General features: G+C 36.7%; 2 non-coding genes across 2 annotated transcripts; both read right to left on the bottom strand.

Annotated features, from left to right (window-relative positions):
* Nucleotides 1-10,273: 10,273 nt before the first annotated feature.
* LOC148572152 (small nucleolar RNA R71) lies at nt 10,274-10,381 on the bottom strand. The gene has a single exon (XR_015908869.1). It is a non-coding gene; the product is annotated as a small nucleolar RNA R71 (small nucleolar RNA).
* Nucleotides 10,382-18,462: 8,081 nt separating this feature from the next.
* LOC148572151 (small nucleolar RNA R71) lies at nt 18,463-18,570 on the bottom strand. The gene has a single exon (XR_015908867.1). It is a non-coding gene; the product is annotated as a small nucleolar RNA R71 (small nucleolar RNA).
* Nucleotides 18,571-27,557: the final 8,987 nt, after the last annotated feature.

Here is a 27,557-nt window from a genome sequence, read left to right as displayed (position 1 = left end):
TGTTTGAATGATGACTTTGAAGACGCTAGGTAATGCTGATTTTGGCTTTTAAGATTGATTTTGAGTTTAGATCGTGACTGTGACTAAATTGCTAGAAATTTTGATTCTAATTTATTATGTTAGATGGTGGTTATTGAACTATTTGTTTGATTAGGTTGTGATTGTTGTTGTATTGAATGTTAAAGTGAGCCGTTGGTTACTAAACTGAAATAAAGTAGGTTGATTATTAAGAAAATGAGGGAGCTCGGAAGGGTGTTGAAGTCTAATTTTTTAGAGAATGTTTTGTCCCAATTTTTGTAAAAGTATACAAAAAAGTGATTTTGTTTTGAAAACCTGATTTAAATATGTATTTACATTAAGAAGCGAACTTTGTATTAAAAATTTGATTTACAAGCTTATTTTGAGAAATAATTTTGAAATTGAACCTGGTTAGCTTTTAGATTTGTAAAATGATTTGGCATTGGATTTGGAATGTTTGATGTATCAAGGATGATCTTTGAGAATCGAAAATGATTTGGTCGGGACCCTGGAAGGGTCGCATAGTCCAAATTTTAGAGGAAATGCTGTCGAAATTTTTATAAAATTCGGGACTTTATTTGAAATGCTATTTTAAAAGATGTGGTTTTGAAAAGTAAAATTATTTGAGACTTATTTAGTTGGGAAAAGATTTATTCTATTTTGAATTCGATTTATTAAGAAAAGTATAATGTTTTAAATTCCATCTTTTGGGAAAGGAATCTACGCCACAGGAGAGCAGAGAACAAGGATTACAAGAATATATTAACTGAAAGGGTCTCTGCCATAGGAGAGCAGAGGCCATGGATAAAGAAAATGTTTTAAGAGGTTGTCTACCACATGAGAGCAGATGTGACTTTGTTTGGGCCTTAGTGGCAAATGTATAGTGGGGACGCCCACACACTGAAAACTGTTTTCCAGATGTAAGCACATTGATTTAAAAGTCACATTGTATGCAGCCTAGCCATAAGACTTATGAACATACTGTATGCATCTGGAAAGCCATATCTGGGACTCGTGCCCGGGTAATGTCGGGAGCGGGTAGGCAACCGACACATGAGCTCATGGCCTGCGTTAGGAATAGACATGCATCATATTGTTTGCACTTTTGCATTTGATTGTGTTTGCTTATCTAGTTTCTCTATGATTGTGTTGTTTGTCTTATTGCAATTTGTTTGTGTGTTGATTTGTTTCTTGTGCTATTAGTTGGTATATTGAGGTGACTGAGAACTGAGGTTGTGATTGAGATTTGTTTATGTTTGGAAATTTAAAGAAGGTAATTAATTATATAAAGTAAAAGTAAAAAGTATTTCCAAAGGTTTAATAAAATTGTTTTACTGAGTAAGTTAATTATTTGCTTTAAATTTATTACTTTTACGGCATTTCCATTTCCTATTGAGAACGTGTGGATTGTTCTCCCCCCAAAATCTTCCACCCTTTCAGTGACAGGTTCGAAGATTCAATATGAAGCTGCGGACGAATAATAGATTTACTTGTGGTACCTGTTGTATTTATAGAGTTCCCACGGCTTTGTTGCTTTAGCTATTATTTTGTCCAGAGGGATAGGTATTGTCTTCAAATTTTATATTGAATTCATTTGTATAGCATTTATTATTATTATTAATTATGTGATTATTATTATTTGAAGATCTTTAATATGTGATTTTAATTACTAAAAACAAATTTCTGGAATTTTCTATAAAACTGAAACGCGACATCGAACTAAAGGCTCAATATTAAATAGTTAAAAAGGAAAACGAGGTAGTAACACCTTACTTTTGGTACAATCATAACATGCTAAAAGTTAGGGTGTTTCAATTTCTATTTATTAAAAATAGTTTAATTAAATTATTTATCTAAATATAAAATTACTTATTTATAAACTATTTTTAATATAAATTTTTATATTTTTAATTTAAAAAAAAAAACTTAATTAAATTATGTAGTCATGCATACATAATACATGGAGACGATCTGGTACGCATCTGTGCCATATTTCTTAAGGCATGCCAATAAAGAGAACTGTCAGTGTCATATCTTTATGGTTGAGAAGTTTATTATTGGTGAATACTATAATATTTAAAAGATGGTGTCTATTTATAACAAAAATAAAAAATTAATATTTAATTTAAAAAAATATAAAAATAAATTATTTTAAAAAATTTAAATTTATTACAAAAGATAAGTTATATAAATTTTAGACAATAATTCATAACTCATAAATATTATAAAATTGGTTTTTTGTATTTGTCTTTTAAATTTTAGTCTTTGTTAGTTCAGTTTTTATAGTTAATAATATATTATTTTAATTTTTAATACTCACTTTTACATTTATTTTATTTTATTTTATTTTAATTTTAAAGACTAAATAAAGGATAATTTTTAAAAGATACCTAATTGTACTGATTTTACAAATATTTACTCGAAGCGTTTCAGCCTTTTAGGTTATTGTCTTTTTTTTGGAAATTCAGTCTTCCAAATAGTTATACGTTGTAAGATCATCTCCCGTAGGAAACTCATTCCAGTCCCTATTTATGGCCTACTTGTCATAAAAAATAACTTCACATCAGCTTTTGCGTCATAAACAGTAAATAGGAACTCAAAATATCTCTCTCTTTTCTATTAGAAGGAACTAACTTTAGTCCATATTGTGGTCTTACTTAATTAATTAAAATAATTAAAATTAATATAATTACTATTTTTTTATAATAATATTATTTAAATTAATAAATTCAAAAATAATTCAGTATTATAAAATATTAAAATAGATAACTTAAATTTGATTAGTATTTCAAATTTTAGAAATAAAAATAAAGAAAAATTATTTTGTAATATGTAAAAATTAAATTTATTTTTTATGTAAATAAATTTAATTAGTTATGATTCAATATAATAATATAAATAATATTTGATATTGACTTAATATAATTATTTATATTAATTATGATTTAATATAACTAATTAATAAATAATTAATAAAAATAATTAATTAAATAGATATATAATTATTTAATATAATAAATTATTATAATTATTAATAAATTAATTATGATTTAATTATTTAATATATATATATATATGTATATCTAATATGTTTTTAATTTTTTTTTATTAACTTACCACATAACATGATCTTATTGGCTGCTGCAAGTTCCTCTTTAGAGGAACTCTTAGCTTTGATCCACGTGAAGGGTTTCCCTTCACTCTTCACTCCAACGGTAATTGAGTCCCCATATTTCAGAAGAGGGACTCCATTTCCTAGCGTTAGAGTTGCTCTAAGGTTTCTATTTGTCTTTAAGTGAGCCATTCAATGACTAGTATAACCCTAAAATGATGGTAATGGATAAAAATGAGAGAATAGAGTCATAGACTGCTCAAGTCCAAAGGACAAAAGAAGAGAACACAAAAGTGATTGATACCTAATCAAAGATCATAAAACTTTCAACGTATAATCTTATGTTCACTTCAAAAATAGGCTAAAAAATTCGGTTATGGGTTTATTATTGGTCTTTTATTCGAAAATGGGTGCAGCGCTTGTAATTACAAATTGATGGAGCTGTCAGTTGAAAGATTCAACACAGAGGGGTGGAGGGGGCGTGTTGAATGCAGCACGTGGGGGGCGTGATAGCCATGTGGCAAAGTCTGGTTCATGGAACTACAGCACATAGGTGGGCGTGCTGAGTCAGCAGGGGGAGGGGTGTGTTACACGTGGCAAACTGTCATTGGCTAATGAATCAAAAAGTGGGGGGGAGGGGTGTACTGAGTCAGCACATGGGGGTGTGTTGAGTGCTCTATATATAAGGCAAAGCTCGGTACCATTTTCATTGCGAGGAAGAGTATTCTTTGAGTGTTCTTTGATTGTGCTGCTAGTGTAATGGAGGATACCACATACTTGGTAGTATATCACAACGGTGAGATTATACGGAATACTCATGAAGGAATGAGGTTTGTGTGTTAGAATCCATTTTCGTTTGTGGTTCCATACACCATGACATTGATGGAGCTTCAGAACGGTCTCTGTCAAATTATGGAGAATAGAATGTTGACGAGAGTGAGTAGAATTTTGTATCGGAATCTGGTTATAGTTTGTGGTGGTCTAATACAGTTTGATATTATGCCGATCATTGACAAAACGAGTATGCAGAATATGTTCCAAATTTACCGGTAGACTCATATGCAACAGTCAAAGATTGAGCTGTATGTTGAGTTTGAAAATGTAAAGGCAGATGAGATTCAAAATAATTTAGATATAGAGGATGATATAGCTGAAGTGTACGACGAAATGAACAATGACAGTGAAGAGGACTTCGAAACCACTTATGAAGCCAGCAGAAGACGAGGATGGTAATGTGGGAGTCGAGGCAGCAGTGGAGAATGTAGTGGTTCATCCCACAGTTAGTTAACCGATGAACATCCCACCTTTTATGCGTAATTTGGATCTTGATGCCATGAATGCACCGGAATTTTTGGAATATGAAAACATAGGTACGTGATGAGTGAATAATACATTTTTGTATTTTTATATTTTGGATGGATCAATAAATGATCATTTTTGCTTTCTGTAGGTGTTGCTGACCCTGAGGATGGAGAGTTCAAGATCGGAATGGAGTATAGTTCTAGAAAGTCTGTCGTCGCAGTAATTAGAAGTTACACTATCTCTAGAGGAGTCGACTACAGTGTTTATGAGTCCGAGCTACAGACGTTCTATGCAAAATGCAAGATGTATGGGCGTGGGTACGATTGGCTTATCCGAGCCAGCTTAATACAGAAAAATGGTTGTTGGGAGATACGGAGATACAAGGTAGGCACATGTGCACCATGGGAACGATTTCACAGGACCATTTCAAGTTAGACTCGGAAACAGTTGCTGAGGCTATAAGGCCATTGGTTGAGACTGACCTATCTATCAAGGTCAAATCTATAATTGCGGAAGTCCAGTCAAGGTTCAATAACACCATCAGTTACTGAAAGGCTTAGTTGGCAAAGCAAAAGTCTATACCAAAGTTTTCGATGGTTGGGTGGATTCTTACCAAGCTTTGCCATGGTGGCTCTCAGTCATGGTTCAGAAGATGCCAGGTTCAATTGTCCAAATAGAAATACCTCCCCTATACAACGGGAGTGAGGAGGCGGACTGTGTCAGAATACTTCACCGCGTATTTTGGAGTTTCAATCCATGCATTAGGGCATTCAAGCATTGCAAGCCTCTAGTTCAGGTTGATGGCACACACCTATATAGAAAATACAAAGGTACACTTCTGGTTGCTGTTGCACAAGATGGGAACCAGAACATTGTGCCTATCGCCTTTGCCCTGGTGAAGGGGGAGACAGCTGATGCGTGACACTTCTTTCTCAGGAATCTACAAAGGCATGTTGTTAGAAAAGACGGTGTGGGTATGATCTCAGACCGACATGAGTCAATTCGGGCAGCAGTAAATCATTCCGGCGATGATTGGCAACCTCCGAGAGCACGGTGGATGTTTTGTATATGGCACATCGGTAGCAACTTCTTAAGGGCGTTCAAAGTACCGCACCTGCAAAAACTTGTTGTCAACATAGGGTATTTAAGGACGGTGGAGGAGTACAACATCAACTATAGGAGGTTGGAAGAGTGAGGCGAGGCATATGCTCGGGAGTGCGAAACCATTGGACTTAGACACTGGGTATTGGCATTTGAAGAGGGTCATCAATGGGGCCATATGACGACAAAACTTGTGGAGTGCATTAATTCAGTGTTGAAAGGTGCTCGAAATCTCCCTGTGTTGGCCCTCGTCTGAGCAATGTATTATCGGTTAAATGAACTATTTACGCGGAAGAGTGTCGAGACTCACGAACGCAAGTGTGCTGGATTTACTTACTATGTATTTACACAACAACGGATAGAAGCAAATATGCAACGTGCTGGAAATATAGTTGTCCACCAGTTTGATAGACGAAATGAGGTATTTGAGGTGCGTGAAATGCCTAATAGAAAGGTGTTTGTAGTTGATCTTACGCGACAGATGTGTGACTGTGGGCACTTTCAGGTGGAATGACTACCATGTCGACATGTTATTGCTTTCTATGCCAACCAGTGACTTAATTAGAAGTTGTATGTGCATGATGTGTACAGGATGACAGAGGTTCGTAAGGTCTACAGATTTGATTTCATACCATTAGGAGATGCAGAGACGTGGCCTGCTTATCAGGGACCCACATTGATTGCTAATCCCTCCTTGAGGCGCATGATGAGCGGATAATTTATACGCTTTTTGGCATTGTTTTTAGTATGTTTTTAGTAGGATCTAGTTACTTTTAGGGACATTTTCATTAGTTTTTATGTTAAATTCACATTTCTAGACTTTACTATGAGTTTGCGTATTTTTCTATGATTTCAGGTATTTTCTGGCTGAAATTGAGGGACTTGAGCAAAAATCAGATTCAGAGGTTGAAGAAGGACTGCTGATGCTGTTGGATTCTGACCTTTCTGCACTCAAATTGGATTTTCTGGAGCTACAGAACTCAAAATGGCGCGTTTCCAATTGCGTTGGAAAGTAGACATCCAGAGCTTTCCATCAATGTATAATAGTCCATACTTTGGCCGAGTTTAAATGACGTAAAAGGGCGTTGAACGCCAGTTCTACGCTGCTGTATGGAGTTAAACGCCAGAAACAAGTCACAAACCAGAGTTGAACGCCATAAATACGTTACAACCTGGCGTTCAACTCCAGAAAGAGCCTCTGCACGTGTAACATTCAAGCTCAGCCCAAGCACACACCAAGTGGGCCCCGGAAGTGGATTTATGCATCAATTACTTACTTCTGTAAACCCTAGTGACTAGTTTATTATAAATAGAACTTTTTATCATTGTGTTCGCAGTCTTGGTGACTCCGGCTCCCCTCTGGGGTCGAGACCAATGAACTCCATTATCACTTATGTATTTTAACGGTAAAGTTTCTGCACTCCATAGATTAAGGTGTGGAGCTCTGCTATTCCTCAAAGATTAATGCAAAGTACTACTGTTTTCTATTCAATTCATCTTATTTCGCTTCTAAGATATTCATTCGCACTTCAACCTGAATGTGATGAACGTGATAATCATCATCATTCCCTATGAACACGTGCCTGACAACCACCTCCGTTCTACCTTAGATTGAATGAGTGTCTCTTAGATCTCTTAATTGGAATCTTCGTGGTGTAAGATAGAATGATGGCGGCATTCAAGAGAATCCGGAAAGTCTAAACCTTGTCTGTGATATTCCGAATAGGATTCAATGATTGAATGACTGTGACGAGCTTCAAACTCGCGATTGCTGGGCGTAGTGACAGACACAAAAGGAGGGTGACTCCTATTCCAGCATGATCGGGAACCTCAGATGATTAGCCGTGCCGTGACAGGGCATCTTGGACCATTTTCACAAGAGGAGGGGATGTAGCCACTGACAACGGTGATGCCCTTGCATAAAGCCAGCCATAGCAAGGAATAAGACTGATTGGATGAAGATAGCAGGAAAGCGGAGGTTCAGAGGAACGATTGCATCTCCACACGCTTATCTGAAATTCTCACCAATGATTTACATAAGTATTTCTATCCTTCTTTTATTACTACATTTCGAAAACTACATAACTATTTTATATCCGCCTGACTGAGATTTACAAGGTGACCATAGCTTGCTTCATACCAAAAATCTCCGTGGGATTCGACCCTTACTCACGTAAGGTATTACTTGGACGACCCAGTGCACTTGCTAGTTAGTTATGCGAAGTTGTGAAGATATGTTTAGACCATGGTTCTGTGCATCCGTTTTTGGTGCCATTGCCATGGAATCAATTTCGAATAATAATTCACAACCTGAGTAACAATTTCGCATACCAAGTTTTTGGCGCCGTTACCGGGGATTGTTCGAGTTTGGACAACTGACGGTTCATCCTGTTGCTCAGATTAGGTAATTTTCTTTTTTGTTTTCTTTTCAAAAATTTTTCAAAAATATTTCAAAAATTTCTCCTTTGTTTTCGAAAAAAAAAATAATAAAAATATTGTTTTCAAAAATAAATTATTCTATGGCTTCAAAACTTTCAAGAATGAATTCTAGAGTTTCATGGTAACATGTTGAATCCTATCTGGCTGAAAAGCCATACCCAAACTCCTTTGGGATTGGTCTTCAACTAATCACCTCAATGGATGTAAATCCATTCTAAAGCTTGACTGGCTATTAAGCCATGTCTAACCCTCAGATTGGAGCTTTAGACTAAAGAGTACAAGATTCCTGGAATTCATATTAAAGATTTTGAAATCCTTATTTTTCTTTTTAAATCAATTTTCGAAAAAAAAATTTCCAAAAAAAATTAGAAAATCATAAAAATAAAAAAAAAATATTTTTGTGTTTCTTGTTTGAGTCATATGTCATGTTATAAGTTTGGTGTCAATTGCATACTCATCTTGCATTTTTCGAAAATTTATGCATTCATAGTGTTCTTCATGATCTTCAAGTTGTTCTTGGTAAGTCTTCTTGTTTGATCTTGATGTTTTCATGTTTTGTGTCTTTTCTTGTTTTTCATATGCATTCTTGAATTCTTAGTGCCTAAGCATTAAAGATTTCTAAGTTTGGTGTCTTGCATGTTTTCTTTGCATTAAAAATTTTTCAAAAATATGTTCTTGATGTTCATCATGATTTTCATAGTGTTCTTGGTGTTCATCTTGACATTCATAGCATTCTTGCATGCATTCATTGTTTTGATCCATAACTTTCATGCATTGAATCATTTTTCTTGTTTTTCTCTCTCATCATAAGAATTCAAAAATAAAAAAAATATCTTTCCCTTTTTCTCTCATCAAATTCAAAAATTTGGATTGACTTTTTCAAAAATATTTAAAAATCTAGTTGTTTTTATGAGTCAAACCAAATTTTCAATTTAAAAAAAAAGCTTATCTTTTTCAAAATCTTTTTCAAAAATCAAATCTTTTTTTTCAATTTTTATTAGTTATTTTTGAAAATTATAAAAATATTTTCCAAAAATCTTTTTCTTAATTTTATATCATAATTTTCGAAAATAATATCATCAATTAATGTTTTGATTCAAAAATTTCAAGTTTGTTACTTACTTGTTAAGAAAGATTCAAACTTTAAGTTCTAGAATCATATTTTGTGATTTCTTGTGAATCAAGTCATTAATTGTGATTTTAAAAATCAAATCTTTTCCAAAACCAATTTCAATCATATCTTTTCAAAAATACCTTCTCATCTTATCTTTTTCAAAATTTGATTTCAAAATATCTTTTCTAACTTCCTAACTTCTTATCTTTTCAAAATTTGTTTCAACTAACTAACTAACTTTTTGTTTGTTTCTTATCTTTTTCAAAACCACCTAACTAACTTTCTCTCTCTAATTTTCGAAAATATCTTCCCCCTTTTTCAAAATTTCTTTTTTTATTAATTATTTTAACTTTTGATTTTAAACTTTTCAAAAAAAAATTTTACTAACCTTTTTCAAAAAAAAATTATTTTTCGAAAATTACTAACTCTTTTTCAAAAATTATTTTTCGAAAATCCTCTCCCTCTCTCATATTATTCTATTTATTTATTCATCTACTAACATCTCTTCCTCACATCACTCACCTAATTCGAACCCCCTATTCTATCTGTGTTCGAATTTTTTTCTCTCCTTTTCTTCTTCTACTAACAATAAGGAACCTCTTTACTGTGACATAGAGGATTCCTCTTCTTTTCTTTTTCTCTTCTCTTTCTTATGAGCAGGGACAAAGAAAAAGGCATTCTTGTTGAAGCTGATCCAGAACCTGAAAGAACTCTGAAGAGGAAACTAAGAGAAGCTAAATTACAACAATCCAGAGACAACCTTATTGAAAATTTCGAACAAGTAAAGGAGATGGCAGCCGAACCCAACAACAAATGCAAGGAGAATGCTTGGTGACTTTACTGAACCTAATTCCAATTTACATGGAAGAAGCATCTCCATTCCTGCCATTGGAGCAAACAATTTTGAGCTGAAACCTCAGCTAGTTTCTCTGATGCAGTAGAACTGCAAGTTTCATGGACTTCCATCTGAAGATCCTTTTCAGTTCTTAACTGAATTCTTGTAGATCTGTGATACTGTTAAGACCAATGGAGTAGATCCTGAAGTCTACAGGCTCATGCTTTTCCCTTTTGCTGTAAGAGACAGAGCTAGAGTGTGGTTGGACTCTCAACCCAGAGATAGCCTGAACTCTTGGGATAAGCTGGTCACAGCTTTCTTAGCCAAGTTCTTTCCTCCTTAAAAGCTGAGCAAGCTTAGAGCGGATGTTCAAACCTTCAGACAGAAAGAAGGTGAATCCCTCTATGAAGCTTGGGAAAGATACAAGCAGCTGACCAAAAAGTGTCCTTCTGACATGCTTTCAGAATGGACCATCCTGGATATATTCTATGATGGTTTATCTGAGCTATCAAAGATGTCATTGGATACTTCTGCAGGTGGATCCATTCACCTAAAGAAAACGCCTGCAGAAGCTCAAGAACTCATTGACATGGTTGCTAATAACCAGTTCATGTACACTTCTGAGAGGAACCCTGTGAGTAATGGGACGCCTATGAAGAAGGGAGTTCTTGAAATCGATACTCTGAATGCCATACTGGCTCAGAATAAAATATTGACTCAGCAAGTCAATATGATTTCTCAGAGTCTGACTGGAATGCAACCTGCATCCAACAGTACTCAAGAGGCTTCTTATGAAGAAGAAGCTTTATGATCCTGAGAACCCTGCAATAGCAGAGGTAAATTACATGGGTGAACCATATGGAAACACCTATAATCCATCATGGAGAAATCATCCAAATCTCTCATGGAAGGATCAAAGGCCTCAACAAGGCTTTAATAATGGTGGAAGAAACAGGTTTAGCAATAGCAAACCTTTTCCATCATCCACTCAGCAACAGACAGAGAATTCTGAGCAGAATCCATCTAGCCTAGCAAATTTAGTCTCTGATTTATCTAAGGCCACTGTAAGTTTCATGAATGAAACAAGGTCTTCCATTAGAAATTTGGAAGCACAAGTGGGCCAGCTGAGTAAAAGGATCACTGAAATCCCTCCTAGTACTCTCCCAAGCAATACAGAAGAGAATCCAAAAGGAGAGTGCAAGGCCATTGACATAAGCACCATGGCCGAACCTGTAAGGAAAGGAGAGGACGTGAATCCCAAGGAGGAAGACCTCCTGGGACGTCCAGTGATCAATAAGGAGCTTCCCTCTGAGGAACCAAGGGACTCTGAGACTCATCTAGAGACCATAGAGATTCCATTGAACCTTTTTATGCCATTCATGAGCTCTGATGAGTATTCCTCTTCTGAAGAGAATGAGGGTGTTACTGAAGAGCAAGCTGCCAAGTTCCTTGGTGCAATCATGAAGCTAAATGCCAAATTATTTGGTATTGAGATTTGGAAAGATGAACCTCCCTTGTTCACCAATGAACTAAGTTATCTGGATCAACTGACATTGCCTCAGAAAAGACAGGATCCTGGAAAGTTCATAATACCTTGTAGTATAAGAACCATGATCTTTAAGGCTCTGTGTGACCTTGGTTCAGGGATAAACCTCATGCCCCTATCTGTAATAGAGAAACTGGGAATCTATGGGGTACAAGCTGCTAAAATATCATTAGAGATGGCAGAAAATTCAAGAAAACAGGCTTATGGACAAGTAGAGGACGTGTTAGTAAAGGTTGAAGGCCTTTACATCCCTGCTGATTTCATAGTCTTGGATACTGGAAAGGAAGAGGATGAATCCATCATCCTAGGAAGACCTTTCCTAGCCACAGCAAGAGCTGTGATTGATGTGGACAGAGGAGAGTTGATCCTTCAATTAAATAAGGACAACCTTGTGTTTACAACTCAAGGATCTCTCTCTGCATCGATGGAGAGGAAGCAGAAAAAGTTTCTCTCAAAGTAGAGTCAACAAAAGCCCCCACAGTCAAACTCTAAGTTTGGTGTTGGGAGGCCACAACAAACTCTAAGTTTGGTGTCAAACCCCCATATCCAAACTCTAAGTTTGGTGTTGGGAGGTTTCAACAAAGCTCTGCACATCTGTGAGGCTCCATGAGAGCCCACTGTCAAGCTATTGACATTAAAGAAGCGCTTGTTGGGAGGCAACCCAATTTTTATTTATCTAACTATATTTTTCTTAGTTATATGTCTTTATAGGTTCATGATCATGTGGAGTCACAAAATAAATATAAAAATTGAAAACGGAATAAAAAATAGCAGAAGAGAAATCACACCCTGGAGGAAGTCCTTACTGGCGTTTAAACGCCAGTAAGAAGCATGTTTTGGGCGTTCAACGCCAGAACAGAGCATGGTTCTGGCGCTGAACGCCAGAAATGGGCAGCATCTGGGTGTTTGAACGCCAGAAATGCACCCTGGATGAGAGCTGGCGCTGAACGCCCAGAACAAGCATGGTTCTGGCGTTCAACGCCAGAAATAGGCTACAAATGGGCGTTCAACGCCCAGAACAAGCACCAATCTGGCGCTGAACGCCCAGAGTTGTATGCAAGGGCATTTGGCATGCCCAATTTGGTGCAAGGTTGTAAATCCTTGAACACCTCAGGATCTGTGGACCTCATAGGATCCCCACCTACCTCCATTCACTTCTTCTCACCCCTCTTTCACACAATCCCATAAACACACTTCCCCAAAACCCTTCACCAATCACCTCAATCTCTCTTTCTCCATTCATGATAATCCCTTCTGTTTTCCATTCACCACTCACATCCATACACACATCCCTCCATCTCCTCCGTATCTTCTTCTTCTTCTTCTATTCTTTCTTCTTTTGCTCGAGGGCGAGCAACATTCTAAGTTTGGTGTGGTAAAAGCATAAGCTTTTTGTTTTTCCATTACCATTAATGGCACCTAAGACCAGAGAAACCTCTAGAAAAGGGGAAGGGAAGACAAAGGCTTCCACCTCCGAGTCAGGGGAGATGGAAAGATTCATCTCAAGGGTCTATAGCTCAGTGGTAGAACATGTGGCTGCAAATCAAGAGATCCCTGAGATACCTCAGGGGATGCACTTCCCTCCACATAAATATTGGGAGAAAATCAACACCTCCCTAGGAGAATTAAGTTCCAACATGGGACAATTAAGGGTGGAACATCAAGAACACTCCATCATCCTTCATGAAATTAAAGAAGATCAAAAAGCAATGAGGGAGGAGCCACAAAGGCAAGGAAGAGACATAGAAGAGCTCAAGAACATCATTGGTTCCTCAAGAAGGAAACGCCATCATCACTAAGGTGGACTCATTCCTTGTTCTTACTTTCTCTGTTTTTTGTTTTCTATGTTAAGTGCTTATCCATGTTTGTGTCTTCATTACATGATCATTAGTAGTTAGTAACCATGTCTTAAAAGTTATGAATGTCCTATGAATCCATCACCTTTCTTAAATGAAAAATGTTTTAATTCAAAAGAACAAGATGTACATGAGTTTCGAATTTATCCTTGAACTTAGTTTAATTATATTGATGTGGTGACAATGCTTCTTGTTTTCTGAATGAATGCTTGAACAGTGCATATGTCTTCTGAAGTTGTTGTTTAAGAATGTTAAATATGTTGGCTCTTGAAAGAATGATGACAAGGAGACATGTTATTTGATAATCTGAAAAATCATAAAAATGATTCTTGATGCAAGAAAAAGCAGCAAAGAACAAAGCTTGCAGAAAAAAAAAGAAGAAAAAAAAATATAAGCGAAAAAAAATAATAGAAAGAAAAAGCAAGCAGAAAAAGCCAAAAAGCTCTTAAAACCAAGAGGCAAGAGCAAAAAGCCAATAACCCTTAAAACCAAAAGGCAAGGGTAAATAAAAAGGATCCCAAGGCTTTGAGCATCAGTGGATAGGAGGGCCTAAAGGAATACAATCCTAGCCTAAGCGGCTAAACCAAGCTGTCCCTAACCATGTGCTTGTGGCGTGTAGGTGTCAAGTGAAAACTTAAGACTGAGCGGTTAAAGTCAAGGTCCAAAGCAAAAAAAAAGAGTGTGCTTAAGAACCCTGGACACCTCTAATTGGGGACTTTAGCAAAGCTGAGTCACAATCTGAAAAGGTTCACCCAATTATGTGTCTGTGGCATTTATGTATCTGGTGGTAATACTGGAAAACAAAGTGCTTAGGGCCACGGCCAAGACTCATAAAATAGCTGTGTTCAAGAATCATCATACTGAACTAGGAGAGTCAATAACACTATCTAAACTCTGAGTTCCTATAGAAGCCAATCATTCTGAACTTTAATGGATAAAGTGAGATGCCAAAACTATTCAAGAGGCAAAAAGCTACAAGTCCCACTCATCTGATTGAAGCTATGTTTCATTGATAGTTTGAAATTTATTGTATATTCTCTTCTTTTTATCCTATTTGATTTTCAGTTGCTTAGGGACAAGCAACAATTTAAGTTTGGTGTTGTGATGAGCGGATAATTTATACGCTTTTTGGCATTGTTTTTAGTATGTTTTTAGTAGGATCTAGTTACTTTTAGGGACATTTTCGTTAGTTTTTATGTTAAATTCACATTTTTGGACTTTACTATGAGTTTGCATGTTTTTCTGTGATTTCAGGTATTTTCTGGCTGAAATTGAGGGACTTGAGCAAAAATCAGATTCAGAGGTTGAAGAAGGACTGCTGATGCTGTTGGATTCTGACCTCCCTGCACTCAAATTGGATTCTCTGGAGCTACAGAACTCAAAATGGCGCGCTTCCAATTGCGTTGGAAAGTAGACATCCAGGGCTTTCCAGCAATATATAATAGTCCATACTTTGGCCGAGTTTAGATGACGTAAAAGGGAGTTGAAATCCAGTTCTATGCTGCTATCTGGAGTTAAACGCCAGAAACAAGTCACAAACCAGAGTTGAACGCCAGAAATACATTACAACCTGGCGTTCAACTCCAGAAAGAGCCTCTGCACGTGTAACATTCAAGCTCAGCCCAAGCACACACCAAGTGGGCCCCGGAAGTGGATTTATGCATCAATTACTTACTTCTATAAACCCTAGTGACTAGTTTATTATAAATAGAACTTTTTATCATTGTGTTCGCAGTCTTGGTGACTCCGGCTCCCCTCTGGGGTCGAGACCAATGAACTCCATTATCACTTATGTATTTTAACGGTAGAGTTTCTACACTCCATAGATTAAGGTGTGGAGCTCTGCTATTCCTCAAAGATTAATGCAAAGTACTACTGTTTTCTATTCAATTAATCTTATTTCGCTTCTAAGATATTCATTCGCACTTCAGCCTGAATGTGATGAACGTGACAATCATCATCATTCCCTATTAACGCGTGCCTGACAACCACCTCCATTCTACCTTAGATTGAATGAGTGTCTCTTAGATCTTTTAATTGGAATCTTCGTGGTGTAAGATAGAATGATGGCGGCATTCAAGAGAATCCGGAAAGTCTAAACCTTGTCTGTGATATTCCGAATAGGATTCAATGATTGAATGACTGTGACGAGCTTCAAACTCGCGATTGCTGGGCGTAGTGACAAACTCAAAAGGAGGGTGACTCCTATTCCAGCATGATCGGGAACCTCAGATGATTAGCCGTGCCATGACAGGGCATCTTGGACCATTTTCACAAGAGGAGGGGATGTAGCCACTGACAACGGTGATGCCCTTGCATAAAGCCAGCCATAGCAAGGAATAAAACTGATTGGATGAAGATAGCAGGAAAGCGGAGGTTCAGAGGAACGATTGCATCTCTACACGCTTATCTGAAATTCTCACCAATGATTTACATAAGTATTTCTATCCTTCTTTTATTACTACATTTCGAAAACTACATAACTATTTTATATCCGCCTGACTGAGATTTACAAGGTGACCATAGCTTGCTTCATACCAAAAATCTCCGTGGGATTCGACCCTTACTCACGTAAGGTATTACTTGGACGACCTAGTGCACTTGCTAGTTAGTTATGCGAAGTTGTGAAGATATGTTTAGACCATGGTTCTATGCATCCGTTTTTGGTGCCATTGCCATGGAATCAATTTCGAATAATAATTCACAACCTGAGTAACAATTTCGCATACCAAGTTTTTGGCGCCGTTGCCGGGAATTGTTCGAGTTTGGACAACTGACGGTTCATCCTGTTGCTCAGATTAGGTAATTTTCTTTTTTGTTTTCTTTTCAAAAAAATTTCAAAAATCTTTCAAAAATTTCTCCTTTGTTTTCGAAAAAAAAATAATAAAAATATTGTTTTCAAAAATAAATTATTCTATGGCTTCAAAACTTTCAAGAATGAATTCTAGAGTTTCATGGTAACATGTTGAATCCTATCTGGCTGAAAAGCCATACCCAAACTCCTTTGGGATTGGTCTTCAACTAATCACCTCAATGGATGTAAATCCATTCTAAAGCTTGACTGGCTATTAAGCCATGTCTAACCCTCAGATTGGAGCTTTAGACTAAAGAGTACAAGATTCCTGGAATTCATATTAAAGATTTTGAAATCCTTATTTTTCTTTTTCAAATCAATTTTCGAAAAAAAATTTCCAAAAAAATTTAGAAAATCATAAAAATAAAAAAAATATTTTTGTGTTTCTTGTTTGAGTCATATGTCATGTTATAAGTTTGGTGTCAATTGCATACTCATCTTGCATTTTTCGAAAATTTATGCATTCATAGTGTTCTTCATGATCTTCAAGTTGTTCTTGGTAAGTCTTCTTGTTTGATCTTGATGTTTTCATGTTTTGTGTCTTTTCTTGTTTTTCATATGCATTCTTGAATTCTTAGTGCCTAAGCATTAAAGATTTCTAAGTTTGGTGTCTTGCATGTTTTCTTTGCATTAAAAATTTTTCAAAAATATGTTCTTGATGTTCATCATGATCTTCATAGTGTTCTTGGTGTTCATCTTGACATTCATAGCATTCTTGCATGCATTCATTGTTTTGATCCATAACTTTCATGCAGTGCATCATTTTTCTTGTTTTTCTCTCTCATCATAAGAATTCAAAAATAAAAAAAAATATCTTTCCCTTTTTCTCTCATCAAATTCAAAAATTTGGATTGACTTTTTCAAAAATTTTTAAAAATCTAGTTGTTTTTATGAGTCAAACCAAATTTTCAATTAAAAAAAAATCTTATCTTTTTCAAAATCTTTTTCAAAAATCAAATCTCTTTTTTTTTCAATTTTTATTAGTTATTTTCGAAAATTATAAAAATATTTTTCAAAAATCTTTTTCTTAATTTTATATCATAATTTTCGAAAATAATATCATCAATTAATGTTTTGATTCAAAAATTTCAAGTTTGTTACTTACTTGTTAAGAAAGATTCAAACTTTAAGTTCTAGAATCATATTTTGTGATTTCTTGTGAATCAAGTCATTAATTGTGATTTTAAAAATCAAATCTTTTCCAAAACCAATTTCAATCATATCTTTTCAAAAATACCTTCTCATCTTATCTTTTTCAAAATTTGATTTCAAAATATCTTTTCTAACTTCCTAACTTCTTATCTTTTCAAAATTTGTTTCAACTAACTAACTAACTTTTTGTTTGTTTCTTATCTTTTTCAAAATCACCTAACTAACTTTCTCTCTCTAATTTTCGAAAATATCTTCCCCTTTTTCAAAATTTCTTTTTTTATTAATTATTTTAACTTTTGATTTTAAACTTTTCAAAAAAAAAAATTTACTAACCTTTTTCAAAAAAAATTAATTTTCGAAAATTACTAACTCTTTTTCAAAAATTATTTTTCGAAAATCCTCTCCCTCTCTCATATTATTCTATTTATTTATTCATCTACTAACATCTCTTCCTCACATCACTCACCTAATTCGAACCCCCTCTTCTATCTGTGTTCGAATTTTTTTCTCTCCTTTTCTTCTTCTACTAACAATAAGGAACCTCTTTACTGTGACATAGAGGATTCCTCTTCTTTTCTTTTTCTCTTCTCTTTCTTATGAGCAGGGACAAAGAAAAAGGCATTCTTGTTGAAGCTGATCCAGAACCTGAAAGAACTCTGAAGAGGAAACTAAGAGAAGCTAAATTACAACAATCCAGAGACAACCTTATTGAAAATTTCGAACAAGTAAAGGAGATGGCAGCCGAACCCAACAACAATAATGCAAGGAGAATGCTTGGTGACTTTACTACACCTAATTCCAATTTACATGGAAGAAGCATCTCCATTCCTGCCATTGGAGCAAACAATTTTGAGCTGAAACCTCAGCTAGTTTCTCTGATGCAGCAGAACTGCAAGTTTCATGGACTTCCATCTGAAGATCCTTTTCAGTTCTTAACTGAATTCTTGCAGATCTGTGATACTGTTAAGACCAATAGAGTAGATCCTGAAGTCTACAGGCTCATGCTTTTCCCTTTTGCTGTAAGAGACAGAGCTAGAGTGTGGTTGGACTCTCAACCCAGAGATAGCCTGAACTCTTGGGATAAGCTGGTCACGGCTTTCTTAGCCAAGTTCTTTCCTCCTCAAAAGCTGAGCAAGCTTAGAGCGGATGTTCAAACCTTCAGACAGAAAGAAGGTGAATCCCTCTATGAAGCTTGGGAAAGATACAAGCAGCTGACCAAAAAGTGTCCTTCTGACATGCTTTCAGAATGGACCATCCTGGATATATTCTATGATGGTTTATCTGAGCTATCAAAGATGTCATTGGATACTTCTGTAGATGGATCCATTCACCTAAAGAAAACGCCTGCAGAAGCTCAAGAACTCATTGACATGGTTGCTAATAACCAGTTCATGTACACTTCTGAGAGGAACCCTGTGAGTAATGGGACGCCTATGAAGAAGGGAGTTCTTGAAATCGATACTCTGATTGCCATACTGGCTCAGAATAAAATATTGACTCAGCAAGTCAATATGATTTCTCAGAGTCTGACTGGAATGCAACCTGCATCCAACAGTACTCAAGAGGCTTCTTATGAAGAAGAAGCTTATGATCCTGAGAACCCTGCAATAGCAGAGGTAAATTACATGGGTGAACCATATGGAAACACCTATAATCCATCATGGAGAAATCATCCAAATCTCTCATGGAAGGATCAAAGGCCTCAACAAGGCTTTAATAATGGTGGAAGAAACAGGTTTAACAATAGCAAACCTTTTCCATCATCCACTCAGCAACAGACAGAGAATTCTGAGCAGAATCCATCTAGCCTAGCAAATTTAGTCTCTGATCTATCTAAGGCCACTGTAAGTTTCATGAATGAAACAAGGTCTTCCATTAGAAATTTGGAAGCACAAGTGGGCCAGCTGAGTAAAAGGATCACTGAAATCCCTCCTAGTACTCTCCCAAGCAATACAGAAGAGAATCCAAAAGGAGAGTGCAAGGCCATTGACATAAGCACCATGGCCGAACCTGTAAGGAAAGGAGAGGACGTGAATCCCAAGGAGGAAGACCTCCTGGGACGTCCAGTGATCAATAAGGAGCTTCCCTCTGAGGAACCAAGGGACTCTGAGGCTCATCTAGAGACCATAGAGATTCCATTGAACCTTTTTATGCCATTCATGAGCTCTGATGAGTATTCCTCTTCGGAAGAGAATGAGGGTGTTACTGAAGAGCAAGCTGCCAAGTTCCTTGGTGCAATCATGAAGCTAAATGCCAAATTATTTGGTATTGAGATTTGGAAAGATGAACCTCCCTTGTTCACCAATGAACTAAGTTATCTGGATCAACTGACATTGCCTCAGAAGAGACAGGATCCTGGAAAGTTCATAATACCTTGTAGTATAAGAACCATGATCTTTAAGGCTCTGTGTGACCTTGGTTCAGGGATAAACCTCATGCCACTATCTGTAATAGAGAAACTGGGAATCTATGGGGTACAAGCTGCTAAAATATCATTAGAGATGGTAGAAAATTCAAGAAAACAGGCTTATGGACAAGTAGAGGACGTGTTAGTAAAGGTTGAAGGCCTTTACATCCCTGCTGATTTCATAGTCTTGGATACTGGAAAGGAAGAGGATGAATCCATCATCCTAGGAAGATCTTTCCTAGCCACAGCAAGAGTTGTGATTGATATGGACAGAGGAGAGTTGATCCTTCAATTAAATAAGGACAACCTTGTGTTTACAACTCAAGGATCTCTCTCTGCATCCATGGAGAGGAAGCAGAAAAAGTTTATCTCAAAGCAGAGTTAACAAAAGCCCCCACAGTCAAACTCTAAGTTTGGTGTTGGGAGGCCACAACAAACTCTAAGTTTGGTGTCAAACCCCCATATCCAAACTCTAAGTTTGGTGTTGGGAGGTTTTAACAAAGCTCTGTACATCTGTGAGGCTCCATGAGAGCCCACTGTCAAGCTATTGACATTAAAGAAGCGCTTGTTGGGAGGCAACCCAATGTTTATTTATCTAACTATATTTTTCTTAGTTATATGTCTTTATAGGTTCATGATCATGTGGAGTCACAAAATAAATATAAAAATTGAAAACGGAATAAAAAACAGCAGAAGAAAAATCACACCCTGGAGGAAGTCCTTACTGGCGTTTAAACGCCAGTAAGAAGCATGTTTTGGGCGTTCAACGCCAGAACAGAGCATGGTTCTGGCGCTGAACGCCAGAAATGGGCAGCATCTGGGCGTTTGAACGCCAGAAATGCACCATGGATGAGAGCTGGCGCTGAACGCCTAGAACAAGCATGGTTCTGGCGTTCAACGCCAGAAATAGGCTACAAATGGGCGTTCAACGCCCAGAACAAGCACCAATCTGGCGCTGATAGCCCAGAGTTGTGTGCAAGGGCATTTGGCATGCCCAATTTGGTGCAAGGTTGTAAATCCTTGAACACCTCAGGATCTGTGGACCCCACAGGATCACCTCAGGATCTGTGGACCCCACAGGATCCCCACCTACCTCCACTCACTTCTTCTCACCCCTCTTTCATACAATCCCATAAACACACTTTCCCAAAACCCTTCACCAATCACCTCAATCTCTCTTTCTCCATTCATGATAATCCCTTCTGTTTTGCATTCACCACTCACATCCATACACACATCCCTCCATCTCCTTCATATCTTCTTCTTCTTCTATTCTTTCTTCTTTTGCTCGAGGGCAAGCAACATTCTAAGTTTGGTGTGGTAAAAGCATAAGCTTTTTGTTTTTTCATTACCATTAATGGCACCTAAGACCGGAGAAACCTCTAGAAAAGGGGAAGGGAAGACAAAGGCTTCCACCTTCGAGTCAGGGGAGATGGAAAGATTCATCTCAAGGGTCTATAGCTCAGTGGTAGAACATATGGCTGCAAATCAAGAGATCCCTGAGATACCTCAGGGGATGCACTTCCCTCCACATAAATATTGGGAGCAAATCAACACCTCCCTAGGAGAATTAAGTTCCAACATGGGACAATTAAGGGTGGAACATCAAGAACACTCCATCATCCTTCATGAAATTAGAGAAGATCAAAAATCAATGAGGGAGGAGCCACAAAGGCAAGGAAGAGACATAGAAGAGCTCAAGAACATCATTGGTTCCTCAAGAAGGAAACGCCATCATCACTAAGGTGGACTCATTCCTTGTTCTTACTTTCTCTGTTTTTTGTTTTCTATGTTAAGTGCTTATCCATGTTTGTGTCTTCATTACATGATCATTAGTAGTTAGTAACCATGTCTTAAAAGTTATGAATGTCCTATGAATCCATCACCTTTCTTAAATGAAAAGTGTTTTAATTCAAAAGAACAAGAAGTACATGAGTTTTGAATTTATCCTTGAACTTAGTTTAATTATATTGATGTGGTGACAATGCTTCTTGTTTTCTGAATGAATGCTTGAACAGTGCATATGTCTTTTGAAGTTGTTGTTTAAGAATGTTAAATATGTTGGCTCTTGAAAGAATGATGACAAGGAGACATGTTATTTGATAATCTGAAAAATCATAAAAATGATTCTTGAAGCAAGAAAAAGCAGCAAAGAATAAAGCTTGCAGAAAAAAAAGAAGAAAAAAAATATAAGCGAAAAAAATAATAGAAAGAAAAAGCAAGCAGAAAAAGCCAAAAAGCTCTTAAAACCAAGAGGCAAGAGCAAAAAGCCAATAACCCTTAAAACCAAAAGGCAAGGGTAAATAAAAAGGATCCCAAGGCTTTGAGCATCAGTGGATAGGAGGGCCTAAAGCAATACAATCCTGGCCTAAGCGGCTAAACCAAGCTGTCCCTAACCATGTGCTTGTGGCGTGTAGGTGTCAAGTGAAAACTTGAGACTGAGCGGTTAAAGTCAAGGTCCAAAGCAAAAAAAAGAGTGTGCTTAAGAACCCTGGACACCTCTAATTGGGGACTTTAGCAAAGCTGAGTCACAATCTGAAAAGGTTCACCCAATTATGTGTCTGTGGCATTTATGTATCCGGTGGTAATACTGGAAAACAAAGTGCTTAGGGCCACGGCCAAGACTCATAAAATAGCTGTGTTCAAGAATCATCATACTGAACTAGGAGAGTCAATAACACTATCTAAACTCTGAGTTCCTATAGAAGCCAATCATTCTGAACTTTAATGGATAAAGTGAGATGCCAAAACTATTCAAGAGGCAAAAAGCTACAAGTCCCGCTCATCTGATTGAAGCTATGTTTCATTGATAGTTTGAAATTTATAGTATATTCTCTTCTTTTTATCCTATTTGATTTTCAGTTGCTTAGGGACAAGCAACAATTTAAGTTTGGTGTTATGATGAGCGGATAATTTATACGCTTTTTGGCATTGTTTTTAGTATATTTTTAGTAGGATCTAGTTACTTTTAGGGACGTTTTCATTAGTTTTTATGTTAAATTCACATTTCTGGAATTTACTATGAGTTTGCGTATTTTTATGTGATTTCAGGTATTTTCTGACTGAAATTGAGGGACTTGAGCAAAAATCAGATTCAGAGGTTAAAGAAGGACTGCTGATGCTGTTGGATTCTGACCTTTCTGCACTCAAATTGGATTTTCTGGAGCTACAGAACTCAAAATGGCGCGCTTCCAATTGCGTTGGAAAGTAGACATCCAGGGCTTTCCATCAATGTATAATAGTCCATACTTTGGCCGAGTTTAAATGACGTAAAAGGGCTTTGAACGCCAGTTCTACGCTGCTGTATGGAGTTAAACGCCAGAAACAAGTCACAAACCAGAGTTGAACGCCAGAAATACGTTACAACCTGGCGTTCAACTCCAGAAAGAGCCTCTGCACGTGTAACATTCAAGCTCAGCCCAAGCACACACCAAGTGGGCCCCGGAAGTGGATTTATGCATCAATTACTTACTTCTGTAAACCCTAGTGACTAGTTTATTATAAATAGAACTTTTTATCATTGTGTTCGCAGTCTTGGTGACTCCGGCTCCCCTCTGGGGTCGAGACCAATGAACTCCATTATCACTTATGTATTTTAACGGTAGAGTTTCTACACTCCATAGATTAAGGTGTGGAGCACTGCTGTTCCTCAAAGATTAATGCAAAGTACTACTGTTTTCTATTCAATTCATCTTATTTCGCTTCTAAGATCTTCATTCGCACTTCAACCTGAATGTGATGAATGTGACAATCATCATCATTCCCTATGAACGCATGCCTGACAACCACGTTCTACCTTAGATTGAATGAGTGTCTCTTAGATCTCTTAATTGGAATCTTCGTGGTGTAAGCTAGAATGATGGTGGCATTCAAGAGAATCCGGAAAGTCTAAACCTTGTCTGTGGTATTCTGAGTAGGATTCAATGATTGAATGACTGTGACGAGCTTCAAACTCACGATTGCTGGGCGTAGTGACAGACGCAAAAGGAGGGTGACTCCTATTCCAGCATGATCGGGAACCTCAGATGATTAGCCGTGCCGTGACAGGGCATCTTGGACCATTTTCACAAGAGGAGGGGATGTAGCCACTGACAACGGTGATGCCCTTGCATAAAGCCAGCCATAGAAAGGAGTAAGACTGATTGGATGAAGATAGCAGGAAAGCGGAGGTTCAGAGGAACGATTGCATCTCCACACGCTTATCTGAAATTCTCACCAATGATTTACATAAGTATTTCTATCCTTCTTTTATTACTACATTTCGAAAACTACATAACTATTTTATATCCGCCTGACTGAGATTTACAAGGTGACCATAGCTTGCTTCATACCAACAATCTCCGTGGGATTCGACCCTTACTCACGTAAGGTATTACTTGGACGACCCAGTGCACTTTCTGGTTAGTTATGCGAAGTTGTGAAGATATGTTTAGACCATGGTTCTGTGCATCCGTTTTTGGTGCCATTGCCAGAGAATCAATTTCGAATAATAATTCACAACCTGAGTAACAATTTCGCATACCAGCGCATGTCGAAAGGTCGTCCCAAATTGACCCGATACCTGAATGAAATGGATTCACACGACATGCGTGGTCCTCGGATATGCCGTCTATTTGGTTCTCAGGGTCATAGTCGGAGTCAATGTCCCCAGCGTGCTGGACCGAGTGGTGCTGGTGACGATGGTCCTCCCTAGGTCTTTGTTGGTTTTCTTTGCTGAGGAACGTATTCCGACAATCTTAGCAGATGTCCGTACGAACCCTAGTACCAATTCCGGTACTCCACTGACGGTGTAAAGTCCCAAGTCGGAAATGGGTGCAGATCCTACAACCGAGTGTTACAACGGTTGCCCCCATTCCTCTATCCATCCTTTATGTAAAACTGTCCATTCATAAAGCTGCGCTTCGCGAAGAATGATGCAATGCTATCTCGATGGAATGTCTTTTGCTACCTGCGAGGTGGGTGTGCATACCAAAACTGACGCATCACTCGGTTCGTATGATGTCATTCGACACACTCAAACGACAATAATGGAGCAACGATGTCACACACCTCAAGGTGTTCATGTAACTCGTCGGGTATGATCAACCCTTCGTACGGCCGTCACAGAAATTGCCACATATTGTTAGAAAATTAGAACCCTAATATTAATGTTTGGATACGGAAATCATACAAACCCTAAATATTTACCTCATCCATGTAGTCTATTTCCTGCCTAAATATCGATACGGTCTTCGATAACCACGTTGAGCTCTTATAGGAATGACTCCACCTAAAACATGGTTCATTGAAAAAATTAAAAAAAGGTTACCGTCAATCAAATATGCATTGTCAATATAATGCAGAACTAAAATAGAAACTGTTACCTTATGGCAACTGGTATCTTAGCCGATGGAAGGGACTATCTAGGTACAAGTGCAATACATGGCAGTCGCTTCCATGCCCAAACAAACAATAGATTAAGAGGGCCATCCATCTCGTTGGTATCATACCGTGATGCACATCATAGTGCCCTGTAAAGATGTGCGAGACATGCTGAACCCCAACTATAAGTATGGATCCGCTCGAAATCGTGAAGCAACGGTAGATACTTCGCATGAGCATATGCGGTCGACTTATCCGTGAATAGGATCGAACCCAACAAACAGAAAATCTGACATCTGACATATCTCTTAATAGACTCCTCGGTGTCCAATGACTCTGCGTCTCTGATACCCAAACCCAACCCAACTTTATATAAGATTTCGAAGAACCATTGCCAACCGGTTCACAACCGAATTTCGTGATGCTCTGACTTTGTATGAAGTTGCTACTACTATCTGTTCAGCCACTCACAGGCTCTCCATCAATGGGTAGGCCAAATATATAAGCAACATCTTCTAGTGTCATAGTAACCTCACCCACCGGCAATACAAAGGTATGGGTTTCTGGCCTCCACCTTTCCACCAAAGCAGCTAATAAGGGATAAAATCCTTTTTTGAACCAAATCCTAGAGGCGTGGTAGAATCCTGTTGAACGTAAGTAGTTTTCGAGCATCGGATTCCACGTCTTCGGCGGATCTAGTTTATGAACCATCAAATTCTTGTTTGGCTGGTTCAACAACAATATATTTATTCACTAAATATTAGCTTAAATAAATAAAAAATATTGTTATTTCTAATCATAAAAAAATTTACTTATTTAAATATTATAAATAAATAAAATATTTAATAATATTTATATTCAAAAATAAAAAATTAAATAATATTTATTTTCGAAAATAAATAAATGTAAAAAATATTTATATTCAAAAATAAAAAATATAAATAATATTTGCATTTATATAAAATAAAATATAATTATGTTGGACAAATTTTTTTATTATTTGAAAATATTAATAAAATACAAAAAAATAATATTATATTTTCATATAATACTAACAACAACAAAAAATAAAAAAATTAATTTAAATATATAAAATAATAAAATTTATCAATTTACATAAATTGGATGATCCAAATAGTTAATGATATATTCTTCAGGTGTCGTATAATCACGCACCATTTTTAATCACCACAAACTAATAATTTTTTATATAATTTTTTTTCTTTAAACACACATAAATCCTAACTCTCAGTATAACACACACACACTCTTCACATCACAACACATGGTTATCTTTCCTTCTTTTTCAGTCTATTTTCTTCTTCTTTCTCAGTATAACACACACATTTTGTAACGTATAACACACACACTACACATGATGCATTCCACCAACAAGCTCAATTTATAGAGCTTCTTCAATGAGAGACGCTGGTTATCGGGATAGAGGGATGTCCCCTGCATACAAACCACCTGCAACACGCCCCCTGTGTTGCTGTAGGCTCCTTAGAAACGAGCGGAGACCTGCAACACTTTCAGGATTTAGAGGCAACACGCCCCCTGCATGTTGCCATTCGTGCCTGCCCGCCACGTCACCACGCCTCCTGCATGTTGCTGGAAAACTGCCATACCTCTGACGGACCTGCCACTACGCCCCCGGCGTGTTGAACCTGACACCCACAATGGCGTAAAACACCTCCTTTTTCAATATTAGGCAAATATACTAGCGTATATTCCATATTAAAAATAATTTCTATAAAAAATTATAGAGACAAAGATTAAGAATATTAAAACTGCCATAGCAAACATACGAGAGATAATGAGTCAATTTGGATTGGCTTTTGAAAAAAGTACTTATTTTTTATTTAAAAAAATATATCTTTTTTAATTAACAAAATCATTTCAGATTTAGATATATTTTTTAAAAAGAATTTTAAATATTAAAAACATTTTTTATTTTTTTTAAAAGACGTATCCAAATAAATTTTAAATTAAATAAAAATATTTTATTAAAAAATACTTTTTTTACTAAAAAAAAAAACTAAACTAACACAACATCAAATTGAGCAGTCATCTTTTTATTTACCAAATAAATTGAGGAGGTTCAATTTGAGAAATGGTAGTTTGCCATCAAGCTTGAGGGAGAGTAGTCATGCATTGAATAATGAATAGTCACAACTATAAAAGCATTATTCACAATCATCAAAGCAATATGAATTTGCTAAATTTGCATTATAATGACATAACTGACAAATTTGGATTTAATATAGGGCAAGTTTAACTTTAGTAGCAGATTAAATTTTGCTAGTTATCTAACTATTTAGAGTGTCAATTTGGATCTTTTTTTTATATGAAAAAAATATGTGAATTTCTGTTGGAAATGGAACTTTTTAATGTATATACAGGTGGATAGATGTTGCAGATATGACAGGCCCAACACGCATGTAACGTGCTGACTTAGTA

Source organism: Arachis ipaensis, chromosome B3 (assembly GCF_059453495.1).
Source record: "Arachis ipaensis isolate K30076 ecotype BB chromosome B3, ASM5945349v1, whole genome shotgun sequence".
Taxonomy (NCBI): Eukaryota; Viridiplantae; Streptophyta; class Magnoliopsida; order Fabales; family Fabaceae; genus Arachis; species Arachis ipaensis.
The sequence above is the reverse complement of the archived record's forward strand: the minus strand, read 5'-3'. Positions and strand labels throughout refer to the sequence as shown.